Source organism: Rattus norvegicus, chromosome 8, assembly GCF_021556685.1.
Source record: "Rattus norvegicus strain SHRSP/BbbUtx chromosome 8, alternate assembly SHRSP_T2T, whole genome shotgun sequence".
NCBI lineage: Eukaryota > Metazoa > Chordata > Mammalia > Rodentia > Muridae > Rattus > Rattus norvegicus.
This window is the reverse complement of record NC_141541.1, coordinates 108,758,470-108,772,970: the sequence shown is the minus strand read 5'-3', so window position 1 is coordinate 108,772,970 and position 14,501 is coordinate 108,758,470. Positions and strand designations below refer to the sequence as shown.

The 14,501-nt window shown below is 47.9% G+C and overlaps 1 long non-coding RNA gene across 1 annotated transcript; it reads right to left on the bottom strand.

Annotated features, from left to right (window-relative positions):
- Positions 1 to 685: 685 nt before the first annotated feature.
- On the bottom strand, positions 686 to 1,565 carry LOC120094241 (uncharacterized). Its single transcript, XR_015627989.1, has 2 exons — positions 1,351 to 1,565; positions 686 to 997 (listed from the first exon to the last, which is right to left on the bottom strand). It is a non-coding gene; the product is annotated as an uncharacterized LOC120094241 (long non-coding RNA).
- Between the last annotated feature and the right edge of the window lie 12,936 nt (positions 1,566 to 14,501).

Here is a 14,501-nt window from a genome sequence, read left to right as displayed (position 1 = left end):
TCTGTTTTACTCTGTAAGTCACTCACTTGGATCCCAGCCCTAGGAGGACTCGAGTTTGAGGTCTGTTTGGGCTACATAGAAAAAAAAAAAAAACCCTTCGTTTGGGAGGAATGGAGGGAGGGAAGGACGGGGGCGGGGACAAGGAGGCTGCTGCAACCCTCTCCCGTTTTGATTTACTCCCCATGTCCAGCTTTTCTCTGGACCAGACTGACTTTCTAGGGGGTACTCTTTAGGCCAAGGACCCCACTGTGGCCCCATCATTCATGCTAAAGCATTGTGCACACTTGGTGAAGTCGGTACAACATCAAACTGTAGCGTGGATTTTTGTTTTTCTGGCTCCTGGGTCCCTGGTGTTCCCTTGGCAGCGTGGGAGGTTCACAAAGAAGATGTAACTTTCTCTCCTTGCATCCCTTAGCGAGCAGTCCGCAACCCTGGGAGAGGCCGGAAACATTCATTCCACTCTGTAGAGAAACTGAAGAGAAGCCCTCCAGGGATCTGAGAGAGCATGAGGTAGCTCTTACCTTTGCCCTGATACCTGAACTGCTCACCTACCACACACTGCAGGCTTCTAGATTGCCTAGGGACCACCAGCAAGGTTTGCACACTTCTTCATCGTAAGGTCGAGCCTGCAGCCGCAGCCGCACAAGACCCCCCCGCCCCCCAGATCAATTTGTCCAAAGTTCAAAGATACTTTTAAGTTTATTTTGAAATCATAAATAAAGCTCCTAGAGAATGTTGAGTCAGGGCGTTGGGGCTTCATAATCGATTTCAGGGGACAATTTGTGATTCCCTAGAAACAACCGGCAGGCAGGGAGAATCTCCATCCAGTGCCACTGTGATTACAAACACTGTCATCTCAGACCTGGTGTGGTGGCCCACATCTCTAATCCCCGCACTCCAGCACTCCAGAGGTAGAGCCAGGCAAATCTCTGTGAGATCGAGACCAGCCTGGTTTGCATAATTGAGTCCAGGACAGCTAGGGCTATGCAGAGAAACCCTGTTTCGAAAAACAAAACAAAACCAAAAAAGAATTAACTGTCATCTCCCACAAGAACGCACACCATCAGAAACTGTAGGATTGTGAAGTTTTCACTTTTAAAAGAGGAATCTCCTCAACACACTGTGACTCCCTCCTTTTTTTTTTTTTTTTTTTGTTCTCGTAATCATGTTCTCGTATTCATTTCTTTTTGGGAAAACAACAAGAATAAAAACAACAACAACAATAACAACAACCAAACAACAACAACCCTCCCCCCCCAATAAAACCCCTGCAGGTCCTACCCTGAGCTAAAAGCTCAAAGTGAAAGTGTGTGCATTAAACCAAAATGCCAGGCACTCATGGAGGCTCACATGCGATAGTGAAGTCCACAGGAGACAGGAGTTAATGTCACAGGGGTCCTGCAGCCAGTGTTGAGATGACGTGTCAGTAAGTGTTCTGTACACTTGACAGTCAGCAGTCTAAGAAGGTACACAAATAGACACCGTCTGTGCCGAGCTGCTGAAGGGAATGAGGAAGAGAGCTGTTGATCATGCTGGTGTCACCCTGCCATCACCCTTCCACTCTAGACAAAACAGAAGAGGAAGCACATCAGGCAGAGGAAGCTTTATCAGAAATGTGTGGCCCGGGTGTAGCTCAGTGGTTGTGTGTGGGTGTACGTGAGGCCCTCGGGTTGCTCATCGGTACACTGAGATATCTTTGATCAGGGCTGTAAAACTGATTCTCGGAACCAGAGCTTGTTGGCTCCTGGCTCCTGGCCAGGCTTCTTTATTTGTTTCTGCACACTCTTAAGTTCACAGCTAAGGGGCTGGTGAAAACCAAAATGGTTTGGAATCTGTGTCTCCTTTTCGCAACATCGATTCAAAGCAAGAAACTTTCTGAGAAACAGCACAAACCTCATAATAAACCTGAAGGTGACAAACAGTGAGTGCCATCAAATCCAAGAATATTTAAGTGTTTGGCTTTAGTCATGGTGTGTGTGTGTGTGTGTGTGTGTGTGTGTGTGTGTGTGTACTGTGAAGTGCTCTGAAAATTTGCAAACTTGGATTTTTTGCTGGCTCAGTGGATAGAGCAGCGTGGCACAAGTGTGTGGACTGGACTTGGGATCTCCAACTCTTGCAATCGCTGAGAGATTGTGGTGACAAGCCTGTAGTCCATCTCCAGAAGAAAGAGACAGAAGATCAAGCTAGGTGACCAGCTAGACTAATTGTACTGCTGAGCTATGGGTTCAACCAAGAGATTCTAAATAAAGTGGGGAGTGAAGGCTTAAGTCTTCACAAACTACTTTAATAAGGGTTCTCAAATGTTTTGACTCCTCCTCTAGCCCACACCTGAAGGTTGGGGAGAAAGATGGTAAATAGGACAGGGGGCTGTGGGCCTGTTTAGATGGATTTCACTCTCCGTTTGTCAGGATACCAGCAGTCCACCTCAGTACTGTCAGGATACCAAACAGGGATCCACAGCGGTGGCAAGATCCCGAAGAAACAGCTAAGCCTCCTCAGAATCAGCGTGAGTCAGTGGTAGCTACGAGAACCAGCTGGGACACCAGGAGTGTCTGCCGTGCTTCTCTCAATGAAGTGATCAGGGAAGACGCCGGACCAACAAATCTAGCTATGCGAGCTATCACAGTCCATTGAGTCCTAGTAACATTCAGAATACCACCCTTGTGCCTCTCTATAGGTGTGCACACACACACACACACACACACACACACACACACACACACACAAAACTAAATAAAATAATCAGGGAGATTTCTTTAAACACAACAGTAATCCCAAGTGTGCACAGGACGTTGGTAACTATTTATGAAAATGGTGGAAAATCTTCTGAATGATCAGTAAGAAGGTGAACTTTGATGACCTCTGCTAGAGAGGGACTCACTGTCTTTCTGTGACCTCTTATGATAACGACTACAGAGTCAGCACAAGACGTGACCAAGAGGCACGAGGGACAGTTAGGCTGCTGACACACACAGTTTGCCAAGTAGCACAAGCTATTATGATTTACTTTCCATTTTCAAACTAGATAGTCACTTTTGGTTCGGATTTTGGAATCAAGAGTTTGGATTTTTTTTTCCCCTAAGCCAGTGCCCATTTGCTTAAGCTTCAGGTCTGAGCAGGCCCTGGATGACCTTGTTGGCCCAAGCAGAGCACTGTTCCCTTCTCTGTCTGCGTGGCCTCTGACAGCCTTGGCCAGCCCATTTCCTCCCTGGATGGGTTGGTTCTTTCTTCTTTTTCCACATCTCTGGAGGCCCTCATTGACCCAGCCTATCCCAGTCGACGAGCTTTGTAGCCACCTTAGCTGAAGGAACCAACATCCACGTCTGGGTCCCTGATTTAGATTACGCCATAAGGGAATCTGCTTGAGCCAGCACTTGAGTTGGGTGCCCATCCTGGGTTAGGTAATTTGTCTCAGAAGACAGAGCCCAGCCCAGCAACCAATGCAATGGGACCTGGTCCACAGGGTGAGTGGAATCAACAAGGTTCCTTTGTCAGGGAACACACAGATCCTGCTGGTCCAGGTAAGGACTGTTTTAAGGGCAGCTTCCTTGAGCCAGGCAGGAGGCTGAGCAGAAGCCTGGGACAGGAGACTGGACAACTGAGGTAAAGCCCCCAACCACAGCAGCAGGGCTTTCCCAGAATGCAGCTGGCAGTAGAACTGTAGAATAGAGGTGTGGCCTGAGGGAGTGAGAGAATCCTAATGGCTTCCACACATCCAGGCCAGAGGGCACATAGGAAGTGTGAGTAGAGCTAGTCAGGAACAGCTTCCAAGACATTTGGCCAGTGTGGCTGGATTCAGAGGGTTCTCCTAACTGGAGCTTGATGCTCTGTGGTTACTATTCTTGACCCATGGCTGAGGGAGAGAACCAACTCTCATAATTTGTCTTCTGACCTCTACAAGTGTACTGTGACACACACACACACACACACACACACACACACACACACACACACACACACACACACGACGTGTGTACTTTTGGTGATTTTGCATACCATCTAAATGTTTTTTAACACTTTCATTTAAAATTGATATTGCACAGTACAGTGATGAACAGTAATATTTGTACTGATAATTTTCATCCGTTTCCTAGCCCCTACCTGGAACATCTTTACTTAAAGGCGAGAAACCCAGAAAGAGGCCACATGAGAAGTGGAAGAGCGTGTCCACCTGCCTTTAGTGACATTTCCCCCACTCTATCCTCAGAAAGCTCCATGCATTGAGTTTGATCCCGTCTGTGGCTGAAGTGTTAGTCAGCAAAGGAGATGGAGGCCGGGGCCCTGGAGACGGGGATGGTGAACTTGTTTGGGGTTATATTGGTTCTGAGGTGCTGGCTCACAAGACAGGAGGAGTAACGATTGGGACAGAGAGTCTTACTGTCTAGAGCTTGGAAAGGGTGGAGTGGAGATGAGTGGAGGGTGGTGGCTCGTTCCTCTCAAAGTAGGCGCAGGAAGAAAAGCAGCTGAGTAAGGAAATGAAGGATCCAGTAGCAGTCACCTAGGAAAGCGCTAAAGTGGACAGTCCCCAGCCTCACACAGAGCACTTGAAGGTGGTGGATGTGGTGTCTACCATAAAATTAAAGGAAGGAAGGAAGGAGGTGAATGTGGTGCCTACCATAAGGTTAAAGAAAGAAAGAAAGAAAGAAAGAAAGAAAGAAAAAAAGAAAGAGAGAAAGAAAGAAAGGGAAAGAAGGAGGTTCCGGTGCCTACCATAAAATTAAAGAAAGAAGGAAAGAAAGGGAAGGAAGGAAGGAAGGAAGGAAGGAAGGAGCAGAAGACAAGGACAAGAGGTAAGAAGAGCAAAGCTCTGGCAGATGTTGAGGGCCTGGCTACCTAGTCCCTTGCTCTATGACTGAGAACACATCCCTGCCTCCTTTCTTGTACTCAGTTCCTGCTCTAGAGGACAAAGGAGACGGACAAGTTGCCCTGAAGGGTCCTCCAGCTCAGACTCTGCAGATGAGGATCTCTTTCCTCCCTGCTGCAGGCAGGCCTTGCTCCACCCTCTTCTGTCCCAGGCTTCTCATCTGGTCCAGAACAGCATGTGCTTCGCCCCTAGGGTGGAGCTCAGCACCCTGGAGCGTCACAGCCACGGAGCAGAGGTAGGGAGGTGTTCAATCTGGGCTTAGTCTCCCTGAGCCTGAGCTCTGGTTGGGCTATTTGAAAATTTTATGGCCTTGGGAAAGTCACTTAGCTCCCCTGACTTCAACTGTTCATCTGAAAAAAGGAGCTAACAGTATCTCCCACATCAGAATGGCCAAGGCGAATGAGAAAACGTGCCTGAGGGCAGCCACTAGTCAAGGATCCTGGCTGACTGAAGCTTTTGCAGATGGGCCAGCTGTTCTGGTTTCAGTCAGAGTGACATGTGGCTCCTCTGCCAATTCACAAAGTTCCCGGGGTAGTGCCCAGACCACCTATTGCTCCTATAGCTTTTAGTTTCATTTTATATATGTTTGGATGTTTTGCCTGCATTTTATGTCTGTGTACCACATGTGTGCATGGTGTCTGAGGAGGCCAGAGAGCATCAGATTCCCTGCAACTGTAGTTACAGATGCTTGTGAGTCACCACGTGAGTCACAGGACCCAGGTTCACCACTGATTTAACCTGTGTGCTTTGGAACAGCAACCGGGCTCTAAACCACTCAGCCTTCTTTACAACCCCTCTCCTTTCCCGTAGACCCTCTGGGCTTCAGGCTTGGGCTGGTCAACTAAGCAGGCTGAACTGACAATGTCCTCACAGGAGAGGGAGCTCGTGAGTTGTACCCTTGGCGCAGGGGTTCTGAGCCCGTTGGAGGACAGACTAGCCCAGGCTGGCTTTGAATTGATGCTCCTGCTACCTCAGTTTCTCCAAGGGTGCCACCATGTCTGGCCTGCACCGACTCTCTCTCTCTCTCTCTCTCTCTCTCTCTCTCTCTCTCTCTCTCTCTCTCTCTCTCTCTCATTTGAGATGAGGTCTCTCTTTATAGTCCTGGGCTTGCCTGATACTCAGGGCAGTTCTCCTGCCTCAGCCTTCCAAGTGCTGGGATTACAGATGTGTGTCACTAGGCTTGACTTGCAAAGACCTTTGCACACTCATGTATGTGTGGGAAGAGAGCATGTGCGTTGTCAAATTAGGTCTCATTTGTCTCTTGATTCTGCCCCTCTGTTCACTTTTCTTTGTGACCCAGCTTTTACCTGACATGGATGGTTAGGACTTCAACTCTCCTTCGATATCTCCTTCCCTTTGCCAAGTTAAAAATATTTAACCATAGTGTTCTGGTTCGTAGATCCTCAAAGAAATAGTGGAAACAAAATTTTCTCCTTCCCTCTGTCCTTTTTTTTTTTTTGATATTTATAAATTACCTGGATTAGCGATATATTTGGCTTTTTCCAAAGTGGTATTGGAGGGTGCCCTAGTAACAAATGTCATTCCAGGAGCCGCCACTAGGTGTCAATAGAGGTCTTGGTAGTCGGTTCAGGGCCATCGGTTGATTTGGTTAGGTCTCTGCGGATCCTCTGCGTCTTCTCCCGCAAAATAACAAATGTCCGTGGTGCAGAGCACTTTCCTCAGGAAGTACTCCAGGGAGCCCATGCGTTTGCATATGAAGGCGAGGAGCGCGAGGCCCCTGTTAATGATATTTCATGCCGATCGCAGTTTGATGTATGAGATTATTACTGAGTGGCGTGGTGGCCAAGTGATGCTCTGTGGGCAGGCTGAGGACGCGAGTCCTGCGTGGGCTGCAGAAATGTCGCAGCAGAGCATGGACCCGGTGGAGGAACCGAGTATACAGCCTGGACCGGGGCAGGACGGGATGGCAGACGCTCTCAGTGTGCTCAGCGCCACCTTCCCGGACAACTCCAAGGCCGGTGAACACGGCTGCGCCCTCCAGGGGTTTCAATGGGGGTTGTCACAGCAACTTACAAACAGACTCAGGCATCTTTCATCTCCACAAAAAGTTCTGCCCAAATTCCTCCCCTCTCCACCGTGTTTAGGCTGCAATGCTTTGCTTTTTAAATTTCCTGTAACATCAGGATGGCACCATCAGCTTGGGTCTGTCAGTAGCTATTTTCTCCTAACTAAAACATTCCCTCCTGGAGGGAATGAGACTCAAAAGACTTAGGAAGCTGGCAAAATTTACTTTTTTTCTTTTTCTTTTTTTTCAGAGCTGGGGACCGAACCCAGGGCCTTGCGCTTGCTAGGCAAGCGCTCTACCACTGAGCTAAATTCCCAACCCCCGCGAAATTTACAAGAGTCAGGGAGATCTCAGTTCAAGGTTGTAAGTTTCAGCAAACAGTTGACAGGAGAAGCAGTGAGCTTCAGTTAGGCTGTCTGTAAGTTGTGCGGAGAGCTAGTGGGGCAGCCTTGTGAGTTGCTGCCCCTGCTGGGGTGGGCTTTCCCCTAAGGTGGCTGATTTGGAGTTCTACCTGCCCCTCTAAGTGACTCCTCACCTGTACTCCTGCAAGGAACCCCAGTAAACTCCCTGATCCACAAGGTAGGCTCCACTTAAGTCACTGTTTTGGTCTTCCACCTGTTTCTGGGGTGAATAGACATTTGTGTTATGTTTCCTCAGGAAAAAATCTCACCCAAGAGATTGTGTGTGTGTGTGTGTGTGTGTGTGTGTGTGTGAGAGAGAGAGAGAGAGAGAGAGAGAGAGAGAGAGAGAGAGAGAGAGAGAGAGAAGAGACAGAGAGACAGACAGAGACAGGGAGAGAGACAGTGGCAGAGCGAAGCAGAGAGAGGAGAGAGAGAAACAGAGACAGTGTCAGAAAGGAGAGAGAGAGAGAGAGAGAGAGAGAGAGAGAGAGAGAGAGAGAGAGAGAGAGAGAGAGAGGAGAGATGCTTATCTAGTCTGTTCCTGGGGTCTTGATGTTGGGTACCTTGTCTTGTTTAGTGTTCATTGCTGCTACAATCTACCAGAAGGGGGAAGGATTAAAAACCCTTAGGTAGAAGTGTCTTTTCTCTTAGATCTGTGTAAACACAGGTACCATGACATTGTGTAATATCACTTAACTTGCCCCCTGAGCTCTAGCTGAGGACAAGCAGAGCATTCTGGATTGGGGACAAATAGGGATGTGGGTACATCTTGATAAACCATTTTTTTTTGTCAAGTGGAAGGCACCATAAATATGACAGGGGATGGGAGCAAGAGGGTGAAGGGTTTAGGGAGAGCTAGGAATTCGCGATAGGGCTCAAGGGGATTTGGGTAGCCTGACTGGAACTTGGGAAAATGAGCAAGACTGTTCAAGTGTTCAGTCCTGTCTGTCTAAGACTGGTGAGACACGAGCCTTCTGTTTGTAGGGATAAAAGTGTGGAAGTGATGGCCACCAGAGAGCCTGTGGACACCAGATAGGGAAAGACCCAGCAGAATGGGCCAGGACCCAGAGACTGTCTCCACTGTGTTCCTCGCCTCCATGCCTGTTTGAAAGTAAGGCTATGAGGCAGAGAGCGAGCTAAAAGTCTGCCATCCTGATTGAGGCTTTGGTTGCTGTGTGGACTCTCATCTCCAGTCTTGAGTGCCGCCCAGGGCCTCAGACTGGCTCCTGACTTGTTCTCTTTCAAGTATCACACTTCTTCTCAGCGTAGAGACTAGTCAGGCCCCTGGCCATGCATCAGGGCTCAGCTATAGCTGAGTGTGGTCTCTAGCCAGTGCCCTGGCTGCCAGTCTGAGGGGGAGACCCTGGAGTGTGTGGAGAGGAAAGATAAGTGTCATTTTGACACCCTTTGTGAGTGCTGTATATCAGTAACCAAAGCCCTGGAGAGACAGGCCTCTCACAGGTAAGGTACTGAGGCCCTGAGAAAGAGACTCTGAACTCCCCCAACACCTTCAGCTTACATTGTCTGAGCCTGACCTGGTTGCCCTGGATGAGTTCAACCCTGTTTATTATTTTGGTTCAAATCTTGGTGTTCCTGGGCCCATCCAAACGGGGAGGGGGTGAACTCCTCCAAAACAATTTCTCGTGCCTCTGAACTTCCTGGAGAGGTAGAAATACTCAGAAGAGGGACACCTGCTCCCCTAGAAGTGTGGTTTGGGGCTTTCTCTGCTGCATGGTAGATGTCAACTGGCGCAAATGGTAGGCTGGACCGCCCTAGTTTCTCAACATGTGTGGGTTCCTGGATATTAAAGAAAATACAGTGCGGAGGAGGTAAGAACATCAGCTTCATTCCCTCAGCTGAGAGAGCTCACAACCCAATCTCTCCTCACCCTTCCTCCTTCTCCTCCTTCTCTTTCCTCCCTCTTCTTCAGAGTAGGGTACCTTCATCCACTTCAAACAGGGATGATAGACTGAACCTCAGCCCCCGTACTTAGTTCATTTAGTTCAAGCATTGCACCCACAGGTGCCACTGAGGTACCCAGAGGTTGTCACCGTAGGTGATGGAAAACCCCATTCTAAAACCCCCGCCCATGTGAGCAACACAGCTTTGATGTTTTCGTTTTAAACATTGGGAAAAATATGTGGTATGGGTTGAAAGCTTCCTCCCCGCCCACTCCCAAAAAACAAATGACATCTTCTGGTCTCTTTTTCTTTTACTTTTTTTTTTTTTTTTTTGCCAAAAAGTACAACACACACCGATAAAAAAGATATACGCTGAATGTAGCCTTAATAACAGCCGTGGCAAAGGCAGGCTGAAGCACATTAACCACAGACGTATCTACAGAGCCGCGCCTTACGTAAGATGCATTTCCCTCTAGAGCCAGGTAGTAAAGAATTCACCTGCACAAGTAGAAAGGGGCCTGTGGGCTCCTGCGAGGTCCAGGGCCAGCCCCGTAGCAGGGAACTTTTCACATAACTGGCAGAACTGGGGCTGCTTTCCATGTGGCACAATGGAACCTAACATGTAAACCGGCACCCGGTACTCAGCGGTCACCTATGGGATCCAAGGTAATCGCACTGACATCTTTGTTTTCTCTGGGGAGAATAGCACTCGTGCTGTTTTCCACTGACAAACCTGGATGGATCCGTGCATTGCAAGTGGAGACACACGCTTGACTTTCTAAAACCTTTCTAAAACCACACTTCTCTCTCTTCCCCATAGCTGCCCCCTAAAGCCTTACAGGGCTAAATAACAATGGGACACTGGGGTGAGGTTGATAGGATGACACCCAGTCTGATCCCCACTGGTGGCCAGAGGCTCACTGGGCTACCTAAGCCAAGAGGATGTTCAGGGCCACCCAGAAGTTTCATCTGTGTGGCTATCTGAGAGTAAGCGATGTGCCGGTGAGGTGATAGTGTTCATGTCTGGCCCCTTTACCTGATCATAACTCCTCTTCTTCACTCCCACACCCCGTGGGCCAGCTGCAGCCGGGCTGTTCTCTCTTCCCTGCGTGCAACCGTTCAGTGATGTCGATAGAGCCTCTGCTCTAGCTCCAGCTCTGGGCTACTGTCTGTTGCCCTCGTTCCACCCAGATTTCTCTGCTATCCTTGGTGGCTCAGCCTTTCTGTCACGTTCTCTTAGGAGCCTATCATGGCCAGTCTGGTGAGCATCGTGCCAAAGCTCTAGCCCAGGTCTCTACTGTTTCTCACCTCTGCTTCTTACCCCAGGCCTCTGCCTGTTCAGGGGAAGAGTGCACTTGAGTCTAATCTCAGGCAGATACCTTAGAATTTGAAATACTTTGACCTCCTCATGGCCAAGGTGGTTGGTCCTCCCATCCAAATGTTAACCAGGGTTCATCTTGCTTAGCTTCAGGATTGGGTGTGGTCATGTGATATGGCTAAGGTTCAGAGGATTTTTACCTCTGATTTCCTACGTCATAGACTCTTGTCATTCGTTCTCTTCCTCTGGCCTGAGGGCCCCTCAGTTTATAGAACTTTCCTCATAGCTGACCTATCCAAAAAGTGGTCGTTTCTGCCTTTAAAGTATTACACTATTTGTATACATACCTCTGTGTGTGTGTGTGTGTGTGTGTGTGTGTGTGTGTGTGTATGTAGAAGCGTGAGGGTGTGCATGTTACAGCACATGCATGGAACTCAGAGAACAGCTTATGGGGATTGGCTTTCTCCCTCCAATTTGTGGGTTCTAGGGATGAAACTCAGGTCATCAGGTTTGGTGACAGGCACCTTTACCTGGTGAACCATCCCAGTGGCCCTGTCAAACAGACAACAACAGAAACCAACCAACAAACACACGAACAACAACAAAACCCAGCCAACAAAACATTCAGAGGGCGAGGAGACCTGTAATAATACCTTCTTCAAGAATGACAAGAAACGATGACGAGACTGGCTGATCTCGGCACTCAGGAGGCAGAGGCTGGCAGATCTCTGTGAGTTCAAAGCCAGCCTGTCCTGGAGAGTAAGTGTGAGGCCAGTCAGGGCTGCAGAGTGAGAACCAGTCTCAAAGAAGAGCTAATGAGGAAGGTCAGATGGATTGGATGCCCACACGTTTGTCAAGGCAGAGCATGAGTCTCATTCACACACCACTCGTGGCGGTGGTATCCATTCACCTCATTTATTACCTGTGTCCAGGTTGCCGTGCCAGCCTTGCAGCTGCACTTAACTGTTGATCCTGGGTGAATGAAACTGTTCAGACACCACGTTCTGGGCACGGGGCATCCGAAGATGGCTAGACTTGCTTGTCTGACAATTTTTAGCTGTCAGAATACAGGGAAAGAAGAGGTTTTTGTTCTGTTTGTTTTTTTTTTTCTTTCTTTCGGAACTGGGGACCGAACCCAGGGCCTTGTGCTCACTAGGCAAGTGCTCTACCACTGAGCTAAATCCCCAACCCCTGTTCTGTTTGTTTTTAAAAGAAGACTGCTTCCTACTTACCAATGAAGGAAGATGGATCTTGAGCAAGTCTTGAATTATGGCATAATGAAAATAGGGAATGGTAAATGACTCCTTACTCATTTTTCTCTTTCAGTGCTGGGTCAAACTTAGGGCCTCACACGCGCTGGGCCAGTGCGTTACCACTGAGTTACGCCAACAGCCCCCTCACTAAAAATATTTTCTTAAGAATAAGAACTATACTGGCAGGGGTGATAAGTCCCTGAATGAAGGCCCCACCCGGAATCTCCAGGTGACCAACAGAGATTCCTTTGTTCTATAAAGACAAAGTTACTCTGTTGAGTAACACAGGCTTAGGTCTTGGACAGTGGAAAACCGACTGCTTCCATCCCTGACTCATGTTGGCAAAAAGAGAAGAGGAACTGTGTTTCAGAGCCCCTGCAAATAGCAGGGGAGAGATCTTGCGGGCAGCACACTCCCTGCATTCCCTCTGTGCTCCAGGCTCTCCAGCTGGCCACAGCCTGGCTTTTCAGGAGGCAATTAGGATTCGAAGCCTGGATGGGAGCTTGTTCCTGCTCAGAGCTCTCCTCACCTCTGTCCCTTCAACCCTGCCTGGGCCCATTCTTGAGTGTGAAAGTTCTGATTGTTATCTCCATTACCCGAATCCCATTCTTTGTCTGTTTTCTTCTGCTCTCACCCTCAGTTTCTTTGAATGTCCTTTCATGGGACGCCCTGATCTGCTCCCATAGAAATGCAATTATCAGAACTCAACCTCCCTCACCCATTTCTGCCCTAAGCAGCTTTTGCCCACTGGTGAATTTCGCATTGTACTGAGAAAGCCAGCAACTAATACTACTAATAATAAAATATGTTTGTATTTTTAGATGACTTTTTCCACTGGGGACTCCCTGGTGAGAGCAGGGCACTGGGTAGAATGAGGGTGTGTACAAGCCAGAAATAGAGAAGCCAGAAGAGGCCTGGCCGACTGAAGGCTTTTCTTGACAGCTAATTTCCATTTTTTGGTATCAAGGGGTCTGTGCCAGTAATTGGCATGCAGATTGTGTCTGATGGGCCTGTTATACAGAATAAAGGAATCTGCTAGTTAGAATAAGCCAACCCCAGGCTGATGGATGGGGCATAGGGAGGTCATTGCAAAAGAGAAATTGTGTGTGTGTGTCCCTGTACGTGCGTGTGTTTCACAGGAATTCATGCCCCTCCTCCCCCCCTTTACCCAGCAAACTCTAATCTTTCATATTGCACTGAGACAAATGTCACCCCATTCCTTCCCCTCTCTCTGTTTTTCCTTGAAGGGATATTTGATGGAACCTACTCTAGGTTTTAATAAAGTATGGGGGCAAAGGAGAAATTAAAGCAGTGTCATGGTTTGTTAACAGCTCAGGATCGTCCAGGATGGGCCCAGGCTACAAATTATACCCTGGAATTAATTGGTAAAAGAGAGTTCTCCTGTCCATCACTCTTAATCCGGCAGCTGTGGGATATCAACAGGAAAATGGGTGTGGACGCCCAGGTTCTCTTTGCTTTGTCTAAGTCAGTGCACTGGTCAGTCGTTTGTTTCCTGCATTATGTAGGCCTGTGCTGTTGGCTGTTTCTGTTTAGGTGAACAGAAGGAGGGTGCTTCTGGATGTCAGGGGTCGCAGGAGTTATCAACTAGACTTCCAGGGGCAGAGAAGCTGAAAGAGAAGCTAGCTTGCTTTTTCACAGCTCTGAAAATCAAAGCCATGACAAGGTCAACTATGGTTAACACAGTATCTGTGTTTTGGATAGACTAGTATGTCTGGTCTAAATTTCCAAGAACTACCTACCTACTTTTCTTTCTTTCTTTCTTTCTTTCTTTCTTTCTTTCTTTCTTTCTTTCTTTCTCTCTCTCTCTCTCTCTCTCTCTCTCTTTCTTTCTTTCTTCCTTCCTTCCTTCCTTCCTTCCTTCCTTTCTTCCTTCCTTCCTTTCTTTCTTTCTTTCTTTCTTTCTTTCTCCCTCTTTCTTTCTTTCTTTCTTTCTTTCTTTCTTTCTTTCTTTCTTTCTTTCTTTCTTTCTTCCTTTCTTTCTTTCTTCCTTCCTTCCTTTCTTTCTTTCTTTCTTTCTTTCTTTCTTTCTTCCTTTCTTTCTTTCTTTCTCCCTCTTTCTTTCTTCCTTCCTTCCTTCCTTCCTTTCTTTCTTTCTTTCTTTCTTTCTTTCTTTCTTTCTTTCTTTCTTTCTTTCTTTCTTTCTTTCTTTCCTCTGTGTAGCTCTGGGTGTCCTAAGACTCTGCTTTAACCAGGCTGGCCTCCAACTCAAGAGATCTGCCTGCTTCTGCCTCTTGGGTGTTGGGATGGAAGGTGTGTGCCACCACTGCCCAGTTAATTATTTTAGGGGCCAGAGAGATGGCTCAGTGATTAAGAGTGCTGACTGCTCTTCCAGGGGTCCCAAGTTCAATTCCCAGCAACCACATGGTGGCTCACAACCATCTGTAATGGAATCTGATGCCCTCTTCTGGTGTGTCTGAAGACACCTATAGTGTACTCACATAAAATAAATCAAAAGTCTTAAAAAAATGAATTATTTTTAAAATATGCAGAATTAGGTAGTTTCTGCTTGCTTGCCTATGGTTCCCCTTCCCACATAGCAGCAGACAGAATTAACTCGTTCTTGGCTGTGAGATCTGCCTGAAGGTTTTCTCCATTACATGTGGACAGCAGGGGAACCTTGGTGCTGTCCTCTCATACAGAGCTTTCCGGCAGAGCTCACAGTCCTGCCTCTTCGTGCAAGGGAGATTTGATAATCAACAGAACTGCTTCTGTCTTTC